The 17,369-nt window shown below is 41.1% G+C and overlaps 2 pseudogenes across 1 annotated transcript in view; both read left to right on the top strand.

Moving 5' to 3' along the window:
• The window catches only part of LOC138843648 (serine/threonine-protein kinase Nek3-like), a 79,883-nt pseudogene that overhangs the window by 388 nt on the left and 62,126 nt on the right, over positions 1 to 17,369 (top strand). The window contains exons 2-7 of the transcript XR_016212921.1: positions 1,892 to 1,990; positions 2,077 to 2,174; positions 3,406 to 3,488; positions 4,710 to 4,777; positions 4,872 to 4,958; positions 8,714 to 8,768. The product of XR_016212921.1 is annotated as a serine/threonine-protein kinase Nek3-like (transcript). The remainder of the gene's footprint in view (positions 1 to 1,891; positions 1,991 to 2,076; positions 2,175 to 3,405; positions 3,489 to 4,709; positions 4,778 to 4,871; positions 4,959 to 8,713; positions 8,769 to 17,369) is intronic.
• LOC149124621 (signal recognition particle RNA) lies at positions 16,418 to 16,538 on the top strand (annotated as a pseudogene).

The raw sequence follows: 17,369 nt of genomic DNA, 5'->3' as shown, positions 1-17,369 counted from the left end.
GATCTTTGCCAAATGCAGTTCAGGTGCAGTATTAATGAGAACGGGACATAAAAATATGAAGAGCAAAGATGTAGGCTACTCACTCTTAGAATCAGGGAACTGACCATCTCGATCCAGATCCATGTACAGGTTTCATTTCCCTCTAGACTTCATTACCATGTACTATACAATACATGCTATGGAGCCTGTTTAACAATATTTTGGTTTTTTGAAGGATTTCTTTATTTGTCGAAAAGGCAGACTAACAGAGAGAAAGAGAGAAGCAGACATAATGAGAGATCTTCCATTTGCTGGTTCATTCCCCAAATGCTTGCAACAGCCAGAGTTGAGCTAAGCCGAAGCCAGGAGCCAGTAACACCATCTGGGTCTACAGCATGGGTGGGAAGGACCTAAGCACTTGGGCCATCTTCCACTGGCTTCCCAGGTGCATTAGAAGGAAGCTAGATCAGAAATAGAGCAGGAACTTGAACCCAGGCACTTTGATATGGGATGCAGGCATCCCAGATGGCATCTTAACTGGTGTGCCAAATGCCCACCCCGCACCACTGAATTCTTGACTGTGTTCAGTGACACTTAATCGTCTGGAGGACTTGTTAAAATACAGATTGCTGTGCCTCCCCGTGAAGTTCTGATTGAGTAGGTCTGGGGGCGCCTATGAACCTGCATTTTTGACAAGTCCCCAGTTGATGCTGTTGCTGCTGCTGCAGGAACCCTGTGCTAGTACATAATCAGTGGCAATTTCTGGATTGGAAGGCCATGTATTCTAGATTTAATCCTCAGTAAGTTATAGACAAACGGCTTTGGATACTTATTTTGCGTATCATCTTTGTCCATCTTTGATGCAGTAATGTATTATTACTTTTTTTATCTTGGCCACGGACCAGTAAAATGTTACAAGTGGTCAAAACATGAAATCATTGATTTCTCTTTTAGGATGCCCTGTTCTTGATGGAATACTGGCCCTCCAAGTCGGTGACACTTAGGTGGATATTAAAACTAGTTTACAGGAGAAGAAAAAACTATTTCCACTCTGTACATGTAAGAAAAGGAAAAAGAACATAATAGTATAATAAAATGGTCAGCTCCAGTATGCAAAATATAGCCATAGTTGTTTTTTGAGCAAGTTTGAAAAACTTAAATTGGGTTTGAGTGCAATGTTACAGTACTGCATCTAACATTGAAATATATTCAACCTATATAAATATTATTATAATGCTTTCTAAAATATAAGATTAAAACACTAATATTCATATGATTACATATTAGTATACTTAAACTAATGTTAAATAATATAATTAAATGTTTTAAATTATTGTGCTTTTAAAGATTTATTGTTTTATTTATTTGAAAGATAGAGAAGAGAGAGAGAGAGAGAGAGAGAGAAGAATCTTCCATCTGCTGGTTCACTCCACAAATGGCTGCAACAGCTGGGACTGGGCTAGAGCCAGGCCAAAGCCAGGAGCCCAGAGCTTCTTCCAAGTCTCCTGCATGGGTGCAGGGGCCCAAATACTCGGGCCATCTTCTGATGCTTTCCCAGGTGCATTATCTGGGAGCTGGATGTGATGCTATTTTAAGTACAGTATTAGGGGTGGGTATTATGGCACAGCAGGTTAAGCTGCCACTTGGGATGCTGACATCCCATAACGGATTGCCAGATCAAGTCCCAGCTGCTCTGCTTTCAGTCCAGCTCTCTACTAGTGTGCCTGAGAAGCTGTGGATGAAGGCTCAAGTAGTTGAGTTCCTACTGCCCATGGCTTCAGCCTAGCCCAGCCAGAGTTGTGTCCATTCTGGAAGTGAACCAATGGATGGAAGATACCTCTCTGCTATGCCACTTTTCAATAAATAAGTCTTTAAAAATAAAATGCAATATAAATTTATGGTTTAAAATCTTTTTCTAGTCTTTCTGAAACACAGAAGTTTAGGAAGGAGGCTGTTCTGTTAGCCAAAATGAAACACCCCAATATTGTTGCCTTCAAAGAATCATTTGAAGGTGAGTATGAACTCCCATACATCTGTGCATTTCTGAATTTCTTTATGGCACTGCAACTTTCCTAAAGACACTTATATCTATTTTAGCTGGAGGACATCTATATATTGTGATGGAATATTGTGATGGAGGGTATCTAATGCAAAAGATTAAACAGCAAAAGGGAAAGTTATTTCCTGAAGATACGGTAAGAGACTGACTTACTGATTTTTCTAAGAGCTATTTATTTGAAAGGCAGAGTTACAGAGAGAATCTTTCATCTGCTGGTTCACATCCCAGATGGCTGCAAAATCCAGGGCTGACCCAGGCTGCAGCCAGGACCCAGGGCCCAGGACCCAGGAGTCAGGAGCATCACCCCAGTCTCCCACATGGGTGCAGAGGCCCCAGCATATAGTCCATCTTCCATTGCTTTCCCAGGAGCATTAACAGGGAACTGAATCAGAAGTGGAGCAGCTGGGATTTGAACAGGTATGCATTTGGGATGCTGGAACTGCAGGCAGTGGCTCAACCATCTTTCCTAGAGACACCCCAACAACTGATTTCTATGCTAATGTTACTGAATGGTATCCTAAGGATGCGGCTGCCCAAAATATTTTAGAAAGTAAAATCAATATGATGGTTATAAAATATAAAAGAATAAAATTTTCAAGTTTACAAGATTTTGAAAATTGTGTTACTCATTGTACTTTATTGTAGATATTTCAGTCTTAATTTTATTGTACTGAAATTTTAATTTTCATTTATTATTTGAGAGGCAGAGAAATTTTTATTATTTCAGAGGCAGAGACTGACACAACGTTTCATCTTCTGGTTCACATCTCAAATGCTCACAATGGCCAGGACTGAGCTGGACCAAAACTGGGGGCCAGGTGCACAGTCCAGGTCTTCCACATGGGTAGCAGAAACCCAATTACTTGAGCCATCACCACGATCTCCCAAGGTGTGCATTGACAGGAAGCTCCAGTCAGCAGCTGATGGCTCAAGTACTTGGGTCTCTGCTTCACACATGGGAGACCTGGATGAAGTTCCAGGCTCCTCGCTTCAGCCTGGCTCAGCCCCAGTTGCGGGTATTTGGGAGTGAACCAGGAGATGAAAGATCTCTCTCCTCTTTCCGACTATCTCTATCTCTCTGCCTTTCAAATGAAAGTAAATCAGTGAATAATACAACCACTAATGCTTTAAAAAAATAAACCAAATTGCCATTTGAATCATACATGAAATAGGCATGGGGATCACAGCTTTTCTGAATTTCTTCAGACAACACTGAATTTTAATTGAACTAAGATGAGTGCAGGAGTTTTGTGCTCACGTTGTATAAAACCCTGGGCAGCTGCATCCTAGAAATGGTTCTTTGGAATTTGGGGTTAGCGTTTACCCGTTACTACGTGTTTGTGGATTTTGCATCTTTTTCCTTACAGATACCTAATTCATTCACACAAATGGGCTTTGGAGTAAATCCATTCACAAGAAACGGGTGCTACACAGAGATATCAAATCCAAGGTGAGTGGACTATATTTTTGGAGCTTAAAGAAAACCCAAAGCTGTATCATTCAGTCTTTTGTTTTCTGTTACCTTATTTCCTTTTGGGACATTTCTGTTTAGTTGAAAAATATTTTTCAGCCTAATATTTATTTATTTACTTTTATTTAGTTAAAAAAACTTCCCAGCTTTATTAAGATAAAAATGTATAAAGATACCATGCATTAAGATATAAAATTGTATATAGTTATGAGGTATTTCTTTTTTTAATGTATGTATACCTTGTGAAATGATGAAATCAAACTAATTAACATACCCATCACCTTGCATACTTATCCTTTTTTGTGGTGAGAACCTTTTGGATGTATTCGCTTAGCAGTGTTCAAGCATATTGTATGTTATTATGAACTGTCATTAGCAAGCCATACACCTGATCTGAACTATTCGTTCCTTCAAACTGAAGCTTTGTACCCTTTGACTTAATATTAACCAAATTAGTGAAATGAGAAGAAGCCACTAGAGTCACTTTGGAAGTGTATGCTAATATGTTCTCAGCCTTTTCGGGCCCCATTCCTAGAACATATGTTCTCAGATGGAAAGTAGTTGAGGGGCCAGCACTGTGGCATAGTGGGTAAAGCTGCCTCCTGCAGTACCAGCATCCCATATGGGCGCCAGTTCAAGTCTTGGCTGCTCCACTTCCAATCCAGCTCTCTGCTATGGCCTGGGAAAGCAGTATTAGATGGCTGAAGTTGTTGGGCCCCTGTTCCCACGTGGGAAACCTGGAAGAAGCTCCTGGCTCCTGGCTCCTGGCTTCAGATCAGCGCAGCTCCAGCCATTGTGGCCAATTGGGGGGTGAACCAGCAGATGGAAGACCTTTCTCTCTCTTTCTCTCTCTCTCTCTGTCTCTCTCTCTCAGTCTACCTCTCTGTGTAATTCTGACTTTCAAATAAATGAATAAATCTTTTAGAAAAGAAAAGGAAGTAGCTGACACCCGGTCCTGCCATGTGGGGTCACCCTGACACAGGTTCCTGTTCAGTCAGGTCTGCTGACTCACCCAAAGCTTGTTCAGTTTCAAAGCCGTCACCTGGAGCTCCCAGGTAGGGGGCTGTGTAGCTGGCAGGAGGGCATATTGCATTCCACGCCAGCGTTTCTACCCTTGGTCTCTGATGTCAGCCTCTGGAGACCTTGGCCTTGTGTCTGCATGAAGGAAGATGTAACCTGAGTTCTTCTTGTTTCATACAGAATGTCTTTCTCACCCAAAATGGAAAAGTAAAATTGGGAGATTTTGGATCTGCCCATCTTCTCTCTGAGTACGTACTGCTGTTGTCATGCTGTGACAGTAATCAAAACATGCTGCATTTTCAGGAATTCTCTGTGGTCACTCTTTGCCGTTTTTGGTTTTAGTCCCATGGCGTTTGCTTGTACATATGTGGGAACAAGTTATTACGTGCCTCCAGAAATTTGGGAGAACTTGCCTTACAACAATAAAAGGTAAGCAGTGGACTTATTTTGTGCAAGGGTGACCATTTGGTGACCTGTGCAGGACACTAGAGTTAGCGCCACTGTAAAGCAGATACACAGAGCATCTTGGTTTTTAAAAGATGTGTCTGAAAGCACTGTGGAATCCATATTCTCTGGCTTCTAGATGAATGTTATAGTTTTCTGTTTTAATCAGAGCTGAGAAGAGCTCATTATAAATGCCAGAAGAAAGGTTAGTTATTTCTAAAAATAGTATGAATTATATTACTGGTTCCCATACTTTGCTTCTCCAACTTTATTTATTTATTATTCTTTTAAAAAGATTTATTTATTAATTTGAAAGGCAGAGTCAGAGAGAGAGAGATCTTCTATCTACTGGTTCACTCCCCAAGTGTCTACAATGGCTAGGGCTGGGCCAGGCTGAAGCCAGGAGCCTGGAGCTTCTGAGTCTTCCATGTGGGTGCAGGGCTCCATGTGCCTAGGCCATCTTCCACTGCTTTCCCAGATGCACTCCCAGAAAGCTGGATTGGAAGTGGAGCAGCCAGGACTCAGACTGGTGACCATATGGGATGCTGGCACCACAGGCAGAGGCTTAACTTTCTATGCCATAGTGCCAGTCTGCTGCCCCCACTTTAAAAATTTTTTAATGTATTTATTTTTATTGTTTGAGAGGCAGAGAGATAGTGAAATATAGATCTTCCCTCTGCTGGTTCACTCTCTGAATGGCTGAAACAGCCTGGTCTGAGCCAGGCTAAAATCAGGAGCCAGGGGACCGGAACATTGGTGTAGCCGGTAAAAGCCACTGCCTGCTGTGCCAGAATCCCATATGGGGCTGCTCCTCTTCTGATCCAGCTCTCTGCTATGATCTAGGAAAGCTGTAGAAGATGGCCCAGGTCCTTGGCCCCTGCACCCAGGTGAGAGACCCAGAGGAAGCTCCTGGCTCCTGGCTTCAGACTGGCCCAGCTCTGGCTGTTGTGGCTGTTGGGGGAGTGAACCAGTGATGAAAGCCCTCTCTCTCTCTGCCTCTGCCTCTCTGTAACTCAGCCTTTCAAATAAATAAGTAAATAAATCTTAAAACCAACCAACCAACCAACCAGACACAAAAACAGGAGCCAGGAGCTCCATCCTGGTCTCTCATATGTATGGCAGGGGTGCAAATACTGGGGCTGTGTACCTGCATCATCTGGAAGTGGGATCAGATGTGGAACAACCAGTACTCAAACTGGCCCTCCAGTGTGGGATGCTGGTTTTGCAAGCAGCAGCTTAACGCTGCACCACAATGCCAGTCCTACTCCCACTTTAAAAAATCCCAAAGTCCTGGTTGCATCCATGTCAATTAAATTAGAATATCAGAGGATGGAAATCAAGCATCAGCAATTTTTCAAGATGACCAATTTGTCAAGAGATTCCAATATGCAGCAACATTTGGGGACCCCTACATCATGTCATTGAGTTAACATTTACAGGACTAGGTAATAATCACCTGGTTGGTAAGTTAGTTGATTGCTGAAAGTTCATCTGAGGGCCTTATGATTTAAGACTGTGGTGGGTGTTGTGGCACAGTGGGTGAGGCTACTGCTTGCATACAATATCAGAGTGCCTGGTTCAAGTCTTGGCTACTCTGCTTCCAATTCAGCTAATGCAATGTGGGAAAGCAGTAGATGATGGCCCCAGTACTTGAGTCCCTGCTGCCCATCTGTGAGACCCATGTGGAGTTCCTGGCTCCAGGCTCCGAGCTTCAGCCTAGCCCACAGTTGTGGGCATTTGGGGCGTGAACCAGTGCATGGAAGATCTCTCTCTCTCTCTCTTATTCTGCCTTTCAAATAAATAAATATTTAAAAAGTAGAACCGTATTTTTTCTGATTACAAGTTCTATGTGCCTGTTGTGGGTATGAGTAGGCAGAAAGGATTGGACATAGAAGGAAATGGAAACCACCTGCTTTCCACAACTACTACTAAGAATCTTTTGGTGGGGTTTTCCCCTTTCTCTCCATAGTACTAATTGGTATATTCTCTACACAACTTGATATCCTGATTTTTTTTCACTTTACCTTACATTAATTTCCCCACACATTCAAAATTCCTAAATATTTATCAAGGCTTCAAATATTTTACTTTATGGCTCTTCCTAAAGTTGACTTAACTTCTCCTCTGTCCTTGCGCTTGTGTTTCCAGTTTTTTGAATTGTAAACATGCTGCGATTAACTTATTGTTTGTGCATAAAAATGTCATTGTCTTATATTGTATTTTTGGCATGGACTCCTAGAGACAGAAGCACCTGAAAGCTCTTATTACTTTCTAACAAGTGGCTTTCTGAAAAGGGTACACAATCTATACTAAATAGGTTCGTTTCAAAGTAGAATTGACTACTTTGGGAGCAAAACACCCCTCAAGGGATTTATTGGGAGACTGGAGTTTGGACTAAATACTAGACTATATAATTGAGTTCTCTGCTTGCGGGTGATAATGGTGCTGTGTTTATGAGGGAGAGTGTGTCCTTGCTCTTGGGAGGTACATGCTGGAGTGTTTGGGGTGAGTGTTTGATATCTGCAGCCTTTTCTCCAGGGGTTCAGAGATACATAGAGGGAGATAGCATGCAAGTGTGGCAGATGTTAACCATTGGGGAGCCTGACTGAGAGCATGTGGGCATTTGTAACTCCTGTAGGCTTGAAATTTTAAAAAAGTAAAATCGAGGGAAACAATTAGTTAAAATAAAACATAAAATAAAAGGAATGTCCCAGTGGCGTTGTGGTGCAGTAGGTTGAGCTGCAGCTGATGACGTCAGCATCCCATTTCTGAATCCTGAGTGCTTTACTTCCGATCCAGCTTCCTGTGCTGGGGAAGACAGCTGCTGACAGCCTAATTTCTTGAGCCCCTGCTATCCACATGGGAAACCAGGAGGAAGTTCCTGGCTCCTGGCTTCAGCCTGTCCCAGCCCTGGCTGCTACAGGCATTTGGGGAGTGAACCAGCGGGTGGAAGATCTCTGTCTGTCTCTGTCTCTCTCTCTCTCTCTCTGTAACTCTGCCTTTCAAATGAATAAATACATCTTAAAAATAATAATAACAAGAGTGTCATTGAGAAAAAGCCTGGATGATGACAACTGGGCAGTGAGGCTGCTGGAGGAGAACTGAGATGCTTGGCATGAGGCAGTCGGGCACAGGACCACCCATAGGACTCTGGTGAGTTTGAAGAGCTGTTTTGTGGAAGAACGAGTGGTCTTGTTCTCCTTCTCTTGGAGCATGAGCTGACTCTAGGCCTGGAGAATGTTGCCAGAGGACACATTTGGCTGCTGTGAGGCAGGAGGTGCTACCTTAGGCCCTCCAGCAGGGCAACGGACTATGGCGTGTATGGCAGAGAGCCGTCTACCAGGAGCTGCCCTCTTAGGCCGGCTGCCATGCACGTGGCGGTCTGGTGGAAGCTGTACTGGACATCCTCTAAGTCCTTCCTCCAGCTCTGACAGTCTCAGTTCACAGATACTCCTTCCTTTTGCCGCTGAATTCCCTAAGGCTGTTGAAATGGTATCTGAACCACCCTGATTGGGAGTGGTGCAAGTTGGGGAGCAAAGAGTTTTATTGTGACCATTATTCTTAGTACCTAAGTATTAAACCAAAATTACTATGTGTCTTCTTTAAATACCTAGGAATTACTTATGCCTATTCTTACTAAAAGTAGGATAATTTTTCATTTTTTAATTCAAAAATGCATCTGTTTTTGTGTAATAACTCATAACCTACTTACTGATATGTTGCTTCCTCTACGTTTCCAGTGACATCTGGTCCTTAGGATGCATTCTGTATGAACTCTGTACCCTTAAGCATCCAGTAAGTATGGTGCACAAAACATAACTGGAAGGTTGTGGTTATCTCTGGTGAGGTCCTAAGCAATGTAGAAAATTCCAGCTGGCAGTTCACTTACTTAGGATGAATTCATTATGAAAAAGTTTTCCTATGTTGTCATTATTGTTGTCTTTGCCTAGAGCCACTTTTGTGATGTATACCAGTAGGAAATGTCTGTTGTTTCATTTCTGTTGTTCTTTTTTTTAACTTTTATTAATGAATATAAATTTCCAAAGTACAGCTTATGGATTACAATGGCTTCCCCCCCATAACGTCCCTCCCACCCACAATCCCCCCCTTTCCCACTCCCTCTCCCCTTCCATTCACATCAAGATTCATTTTTGATTCTCTTTATCTACAGAAGATCAGTTTAGCATACATTAAGTAAAGATTTCAACAGTTTGCTCCCACACAGAAACATAAAGTGAAAAATAATAGATGATTTTTTAAATGATGATGAAATCAGATCAGACCTATTGTCATGTTTAATCCCAGTGAGAGTCAACTTGGGAATTGATAATTTCTTTTTTTTATAGAAGATCAGTTTAGTATGCATTAAGTAAAGATTTCAACAGTTTCCACCCCCATAGAAACACAAAGTGAAATATACTGTTTGAGTACTCGTTATAGCATTAAATCTCAATGTACAGCACACTAAGGACAGAGATCCTACATGAGGAGTAAGTGCACAGTGACTCCTGTTGTTGACTTTACAAATTGACACTCCTGTTTATGGCATCAGTAATCTCCCTATGTTCCAGTCATGAGTTTCCAAGGCTATGGAAGCCTTTTGAGTTCTCCAACTCTTATCTTGTTTAGACAAGGTCATAGTCAAAGTGGAGGTTCTCTCCTCCCTTCAGAGAAAGGTACCTCCTTCTTTGAAGACATGTTCTTTCCACTGGGATCTCACAGAGATCTTTATTCAGGTGTTTGGGTTTTTTTTTTTTTTTCCAGAGTGTCTTGGCTTTCCATGCCTGAAATACTCTCATGGGCTTTTCAGCCAGATCCGAATGCCTTTAGGGCTGATTCTGAGGCCAGAGTGAGTGCTGTTTAGGACATCTGCCATTCTATGAGTCTGCTGTGTATCTCACTTCCCATGTTGGATCACTCTCCCCTTTATTTATTCTATCGGTTAGTATTAGCAGGTACTAGACTTGTTTATGTGCTCCTTTTGACTCTTAGTCCTTTCATTATGATCAATTGTGAACTGAAATTGATCACTTGGACTAGTGAGATGGCATTGGTACATGCCACCTTGATGGGATTGAATTGGAGTCCCCTGGTATGCTTCTAAGTCTACCATTTGAGGCAAGTCAGCTTGAGCATGTCCCAAATTGTACATCTCTTCCCTCTCTTATTCCCACTCTGATGTTTAACAGGGATCACGTTTCAGTTAAATTTCAACACTTAAGAATAACTGTGTATTAATTACAGAGTTAAACCAGTCATATTAAGAAGAACAAAAAAACTACTAAGAGGGATAATGTATTAAGTTGTTCATTAACATTCAGGGCTATGCTGATCAAGTCACCGTTTCTCATAGTGTCCATTTCACTTCGACAGGTTTCCTTTTTGGTGTTCAGTCATTTGTCACCAATCAGGGAGAACATATGAAATCTGTCCCTTTGGGACTGGCTTATTTCACTCAGCATGATGTGTTCCAGATTCTTCCATTTTGTTGCAAATGACTGGATTTTGTTGTTTCTAACTGCAGTATAGTATTCTAAAGAGTACATATCCCATTATTTCTTTATCCAGTCTACCGTTGATGGGCATTTAGGTTGGTTCCAGGTCTTGGCTATTGTGAATTGTGCTGCTATAAACATTAGGGTGCAGACCGCTTTTTGTTTGCCAATTTAAATTCCTTTGGGTATATTCCAAGGAGTGGGATGGCTGGGTCGAACAGTAGGGTTATCTTCAGGTTTCTGAGGAATCTCCAGACTGACTTCCATAGTGGCTTGACCAGTTTGCATTCCCACCAACAGTGGGTTAGTGTCCCTTTTTCCCCACATCCTCGCCAGCATCTTTTGTTGGTAGATTTCTGTATGTGAGCCATTCTAACCGGGGTGAGGTGAAACCTCATTGTGGTTTTGATTTGCATTTCCCTGATTGCTAGTGATCTTGAACATTTTTTTCATGTGCCTGTTGGCCATTTGGATTTCCTCTTTTGAAAAATGTCTATTGAGGTCTTTGGCCCATCTCTTAATTGGGTTGTTGGTTTTGTGTTTGTGGAGTTTCTTGATGTCTTTGTAGATTCTGGTTATTAACCCTTTATCTGTTGCATAGTTTGCAAATATTTTTTCCCATTCTGTCGGTTGTCTCTTCACTCTCCTGACTGTTTCTTTTGCAGTACAGAAACTTCTCAATTTGATGCAATCCCAATAGTTGATTTTGGCTTTGACTGTCTGTGCCTCCCAGGTCTTTTCCAGAAACTCTTTGCCTGTGCCAATATCTTGAAGGGTTTCTCCAATGTTCTCTAATAACTTGATGGTGTCAGGTCATAGATTTAGGTCTTTAATCCATGTTGAGTGGATTTTTGTGTAAGGTGTAAGGTAGGGGTCTTGCTTCGTGCTTCTGCACGTGGAAATCCAGTTTTCCCAGCACCATTTATTGAATAGACTGTCCTTGCTCCAGGAATTGGTTTTAGATCCTTGATCAAAAATAAGTTGGCTGTAGATGTTTGGGTTGATTTCTGGTGTTTCTATTCTGTTCCATTGGTCTATCCATCTGTTTCTGTACCAGTAATATGCTGTTGTGATTACAACTGCCCTGTAGTATGTCCTGAAATCTGGTATTGTGATGCCTCCGGTTTTGTTTTTGTTGTACAAGATTGCTTTAGCTATTCGAGGTCTCTTTTGCCTCCATATGAATTTCAGGATCATTTTTTCTAGATCTGAGAAGAATGTCTTTGGTATCCTGATTGGAATTGCATTGAATTTATAAATTGCTTTTGGGAGAATGGACATTTTGATGATGTTGATTCTTCCAATCCATGAGCATGGAAGATTTTTCTATTTTTTGGTATCCTCTTCTATTTCTTTCTTTAAGATTTTGTAATTCTCATCGTAGAGATCTTTAACGTCCTTGGTTAAGTTTATTCCAAGGTATTTGATTGTTTTTGTAGCTATTGTGAATAGGATTGATCTTAGCAGTTCTTTCTCAGCCATGGCATTGCTTGTGTATACAAAGGCTGTTGATTTTTGTGCATTGATTTTATATCCTGCCACTTTGCCAAACTCCTCTATGAGTTGCAATAGTCTCTTAGTAGAGTTCTTTGGATCCTCTAAGTAAAGAATCATATCATCTGCAAAGAGGGATAGTTTGACTTCTTCCTTCTCAATTTGTATTCCTTTAATTTCTTTTTCTTGTCTGATGGCTCTGGCTAAAACTTCCAGAACTATGTTAAATAGCAATGGTGAGAGTGGGCATCCCTGTCTGGTACCAGATCTCAGTGGAAATGCTTCCAACTTTTCCCCATTCAATAGGATGCTGGCCGTGGGTTTTTCATAAATTGCTTTGATTATAGTGAGGAATGTTCCTTCTATACCCAATTTGCTTAGAGTTTTCATCATGAAAGGGTGTTGAATTTTATCAAATGCTTTCTCTGCATCAATTGAGATAATCATATGGTTTTCTTCTGCAGTCTGTTAATGTGGTGAATCACATTGATTGATTTGCGAATGTTGAACCATCCCTGCATACCAGGGATAAATTCCACTTGGTCTGGGTGGATGATTTTTCTGATGTGTTGTTGTATTCTATTGGCGAGAATTTTATTGAGGATTTTTGCGTCTATGTTCACCAGGGATATTGGTCTATAATTTTCTTTCAGTGCTGCATCTTTCTCTGGCTTAGGGATTAAGGTGATGCTGGCTTCATAGAAAGAATTTGGGAGGATTCCCTCTTTTTCGATTGTTCTGAATAGTTTGAGAAGAAATGGGATTAGTTCTTCTTTAAATGTCTGGTAGAATTCCGCAGTGAATCCATCTGGTCCTGGGCTTTTCTTTGTTGGGAGGGCCTTTATTACTGTTTCAATTTCTGTTTCAGTTATGGGTCTATTTAGGTTTTCTATGTCTTCCTGGTTCAATTTTGGTAGATTGCATGTGTCCAGGAATCTATCCATTTCTGATAGATTTTCCTGTATGCTGGCATACAAGTCCTTGTAGTAATTTCTGATGATTCTTTTTATTTCTGTGGTGTCTGTTGTTATGTTTCCTATTTCATCTCTGATTTTATTGATTTGGGTCTTTTCTTGTTTTAGTTAGTTGGGCCAATGGGGTGTCAATTTTGTTTATTTTTTCAAAACACCAGCTCCTTGCTTGGCTGATTTTTTGTAATTTTTTTTGGATTCAATCCTGTTGATTTCTTCTCTGATTTTAATTATTTCTCTTCTACTAGATTTGGGTTTGGTTTGCTGCAGTTTTTCTAGGTCCTTGAGCTGCATTTAAAGCTCATTTATTTGGTACCTTTCCAATTTCTTGATATAGGCACCTATTGCTATAAACTTGCCTCTCAGTACTGCTTTTGCTGTATCGCGTAAGTTTTGATATGTTGTGTTGTTATCCTCACTTACTTCCAGCAAGTTTTTGATTTCTCTTTTGATTTCTTGAATGACCCAGTGTTCATTCAGGAGCATGTTGTTCAGTCTCCATGTGTTTGCATACTTTCTAGGGTTTCCTGAGTTGCTAATTTCCAACTTCATTCCTTTATGGTCTGAGAAGCTGCATGGTATGATTCTAATTCTTTTAAATTTGCTGAGACTTGCTTTATGGCCTAGTATGTGATTAATCCTAGAGAAGGTTCCATGCACTGCTGAGAAGAATGTGAAGTCTTTAGATGTAGGATTGAAAGTTATGTAGATATCTGTTAGATCCATTTGGGCAATAGTGTCGATTAAATCTGCTGTTTCCTTGTTGATCTTCTGTCTGGATGATCTGTCTATTTCTGAGAGTGGAGTATTGAAGTCCCCCAGTACTATTGTATTGGAATCTAAATCTCCCTTTAAGTCCCTTAACATATCTTTTAAATAGACCAGTGCCCTGTAATTAGGTGCATATACATTTATAATAGTTATATCTTCCTATTGAATTGAACCCTTAATCAGTATATAGTGCCCCTCTTTGTCTCTCTTAACAGTTTTTGTATTAAAGTTTATTTTGTCTATATTAATATGGCTACACCTGCCTTTTTTTTTGGTTTCTGTTGGCATGGAATATCTTTCTCCAACCTTTCACTTTCAGTCTGCATGCATCTTTCTTGGAGAGATGTGTTTCTTGTAGGCAACAAATAGTTGGGTTTTGTTCCTTGAGCCAATCAGCCAATCGGTGTCTTTTAACTGAAGGGTTAAGTCCATTAATGTTTAATGTGACTATTGATATGTAGTGACTTTGCCCTGCCATTTTCCCGGATATATTTTCTAGTATATGCTTTGAGCTTTCCATGCTCTTTTACTGGTGGTTTTTCTTCCTTTACCTTCTTTCATATTGATGGGCGTGTTTCTGTGTTTCTGAGTGTAGCACATCTTTAAGTATCTGTGTTTCTGATGAGAAGTCTGCTGTGAGTCTGATTGGAGATCCTCTGAGAGTAATCTGACGTTTCTCTCTTGCACATTTTAGGATCTTTTCTTTATGTTTCACTGTGGTGAGTTTAATTACAACGTATCGTGGTGAGGATCTCTTTTGGTCATGTTTACTGGGGGTTCTATGAGCTTCCTGTACTAGGATGTCTCTGTCCTTCTCCAAACTGGAAAGTTCTCTGCTAGTATCTCACTAAAAAGGCCTTTTAATCCTTTCTCTCTCTCCATGCCTTCAGGAACTCCTAGAACTCGAATGTTGGTTTTTTTAATAGTATCCTGTAGATTCCCAACAATATTTTTTAGATTTCTAATTTCCTCTTCTTTTCTTTGGTTTGACTGTATGTTTTCCTGTGTTCTGACTTCTAAGTCCGATATTCTCTCTTCTGCTTCACCCATTCTGTTTGTAAGGCTCTCTAATGTGTTTGTCATTTGATCTATTGAGCTCTTCATTTCATTTTGATTTCTCTTCACTATCACACTTTCCTGTTCTACTAGTTTCTGCGTTTCATTTTGATTCTTCCTTAAAATTTCATTTTCACGAGAGAGATTTTCAATCCTGTCCAATAAGGATTTCTGTAGTTCAAGGATTTGCTTTTGAAAACTTCTAAATGTTCTTATCATAAATTTTTTGAAATCCGTATCTTGCATTTCTTCTATCTCATCATCTTCATAGTCTTGGCTTGGGGAGTTTTGTTTATTTGGAAGCATCATAGTGTCATCGTTGATCTTGTTCCCTCAACTTTTGTGTTTGTTGCTTGGCATAGTTAATTCTTCTTTCGTCACTGTGCATTTGTTTATTTATTTATTTTTTTATTTTATACTATGTCTGTGTTAAGTGGACTGCCTGCTGTTGGAGGAGCCTTGGAGGCTTGAGATGGGTTTGGCCTGAGAGCTCTGCTTGGTTCTTCCGGGTTATGGGTGTGCAAAGGTGACACCCTCAGGTTATGCATGGTAAATCTCTATTTATTTATTTATTTATTTATTTTATTTATTTATTCAGGAGGTAAGTAATACCGCACGGCATGGCTGTGCAGGATTGATGGTATTTAGCTTCCAATCTCTGGCTTCTACCCAAAGAGTCTGTGCAGGCTCCGTTTCACCTCTGGACTCCCACTGGGTTGCCTAGGCTACTGAATTGTAGCGACTCAGTTCCTTAGCTCTCCCCTGTTGTTATGTAAATCCAGAGTGGGGCCTGCTCTTTGTCTCTTGCTTGCCTTTGCAAGGTTGGTGGAGAGAGAAACTAGAGAGAAACTCATCTGTACCAGTACCCCCCCTACCTTTTTTCCTTCTCTCCTGTAGTCAGTCTGGTGAACTTTCCCACTCCCCTCCAGATTCTGACCACCGTTTCCCCACCAATGTCTCGGGTTACTGAGCTCACCTTCCCTTCCAGTGCTGATGTGTGGACTCGGAGCCCTGGGTGTCCCTGCTCTCCCCGCTGGTGTCTGTGTGACATCCACTCCCCTTCCTGCACTGGCGTGCAGACCCTGCAGCTCCCATGGCTCCCATTTCTGTTGTTCTATATGTAGCTTTTCTTCCCTTCTTTTTGCCATAGTGTTCTTAAATTTTTTTTTTGGAATTTCTTTTTTTTTAACTTTTATTTAATGAATATAAATTTCTAAAGTACGACTTATGGATTACAATGGCTTCCCCCCATACCGTCCCTCCCACCCACAACCCTCTCCTTTCCCACTCCCTCTCCCCTTCCATTCACATCAAGATTCATTTTCGATTATCTTAATATACAGAAGATCAGCTTAGTATACATTAAGTAAGGATTTCAACAGTTTGCTCCCACACAGAAACATAAAGTGAAAAATAATAGATGATTTTTTTAAATGATGATGAAATCAGATCAGACCTATTGTCATGTTTAATCCCAGTGAGAGTCAAGTTGGGAATTGATAATTTCTTTTTTTTTTTTTGTACAGAAGATCAGTTTAGTATGCATTAAGTAAAGATTTCAACAGTAGTCCCAGCTACTCAGGAGGCTGAGGCCGGAGGATCGCTTGAGTCCAGGAGTTCTGGGCTGTCATGCGCTATGCCAATCGGGTGTCCACACTAAGTTTGACATCAATATGGTGACCTCCCGGGAGCGGGGGACCACCAGGTTGCCTAAGGAGGGGTGAACCACCAGCCCAGGTCGGAAACGGAGCAGGTCAAAACTCCCGTGCTGATCAGTGTTCTTAAATTTTTAAGATTTTTGGTAAATATATATATATAATACACAATTTGCCATTTTAACCATTTTTATGTGTATAATTCAGTGGCATTAACTAGATTGTCAGTATTGCACAATCATCAATAATACTTCCCTGTTAAACTTCTTCACCATCCCAAACAGAAACTTTACACCCATTAAATAATTACTCCTTGTTCCTCTCCCCCAGCTCCTGGTCTCTAGTCTACTCTCTGTCTCTATGAATCACATATTCTAGATATTTCATGTAAGTGAGGTAATAAAATATTTGTCTTTTGCCGGTGCCATGGCTCAATAGGCTAATCCTCCACCTGTGGCGCCGGCACACCGGGTTCTAGTCCTGGTCAGGGTGCCGGATTCTGTCCCAGTTGCCCCTCTTCCAGGCCAGCTCTCTGCTATGGCCCAGGAGTGCAGTGGAGGATGGCCCAAGTGCTTGGGCCCTGCACCCGCATGGGAGACCAGAAGAAGCACCTGGCTCCTGGCTTCGGATCAGCATAATGCGCCGGCTGCAGCGCACAGGCCGTGGGGGCCATTGGAGGGTGAACCAACGGCAGAAAGGAAGACCTTTCTCTCTGTCTCTCTCTCTCACTGTCCACCCTGCCTGTCAAAAAATATATTTGTCTTTTATGTCTTGTTTATTCCACTTAGCATAGTGTTTTCAAAGCTCATCATCCTTGTTGAACATGTATCACAATTCCATTCCATTTTGTGGCTGAATAATATTCCATTGTGTGTATACAGTATACAGTGTCTGTGGACACTGGAGTTGGGGTGTTTCTACTTTTTGACTCTTGAGGATAATGCTGCTATGAAC

This window comes from Oryctolagus cuniculus, chromosome 9 (genome assembly GCF_051225735.1).
Source record: "Oryctolagus cuniculus isolate XC-2025 breed Fujian yellow rabbit chromosome 9, ASM5122573v1, whole genome shotgun sequence".
Lineage (NCBI taxonomy): Eukaryota > Metazoa > Chordata > Mammalia > Lagomorpha > Leporidae > Oryctolagus > Oryctolagus cuniculus.
This window is presented reverse-complemented; position numbering and strand designations above follow the sequence as displayed.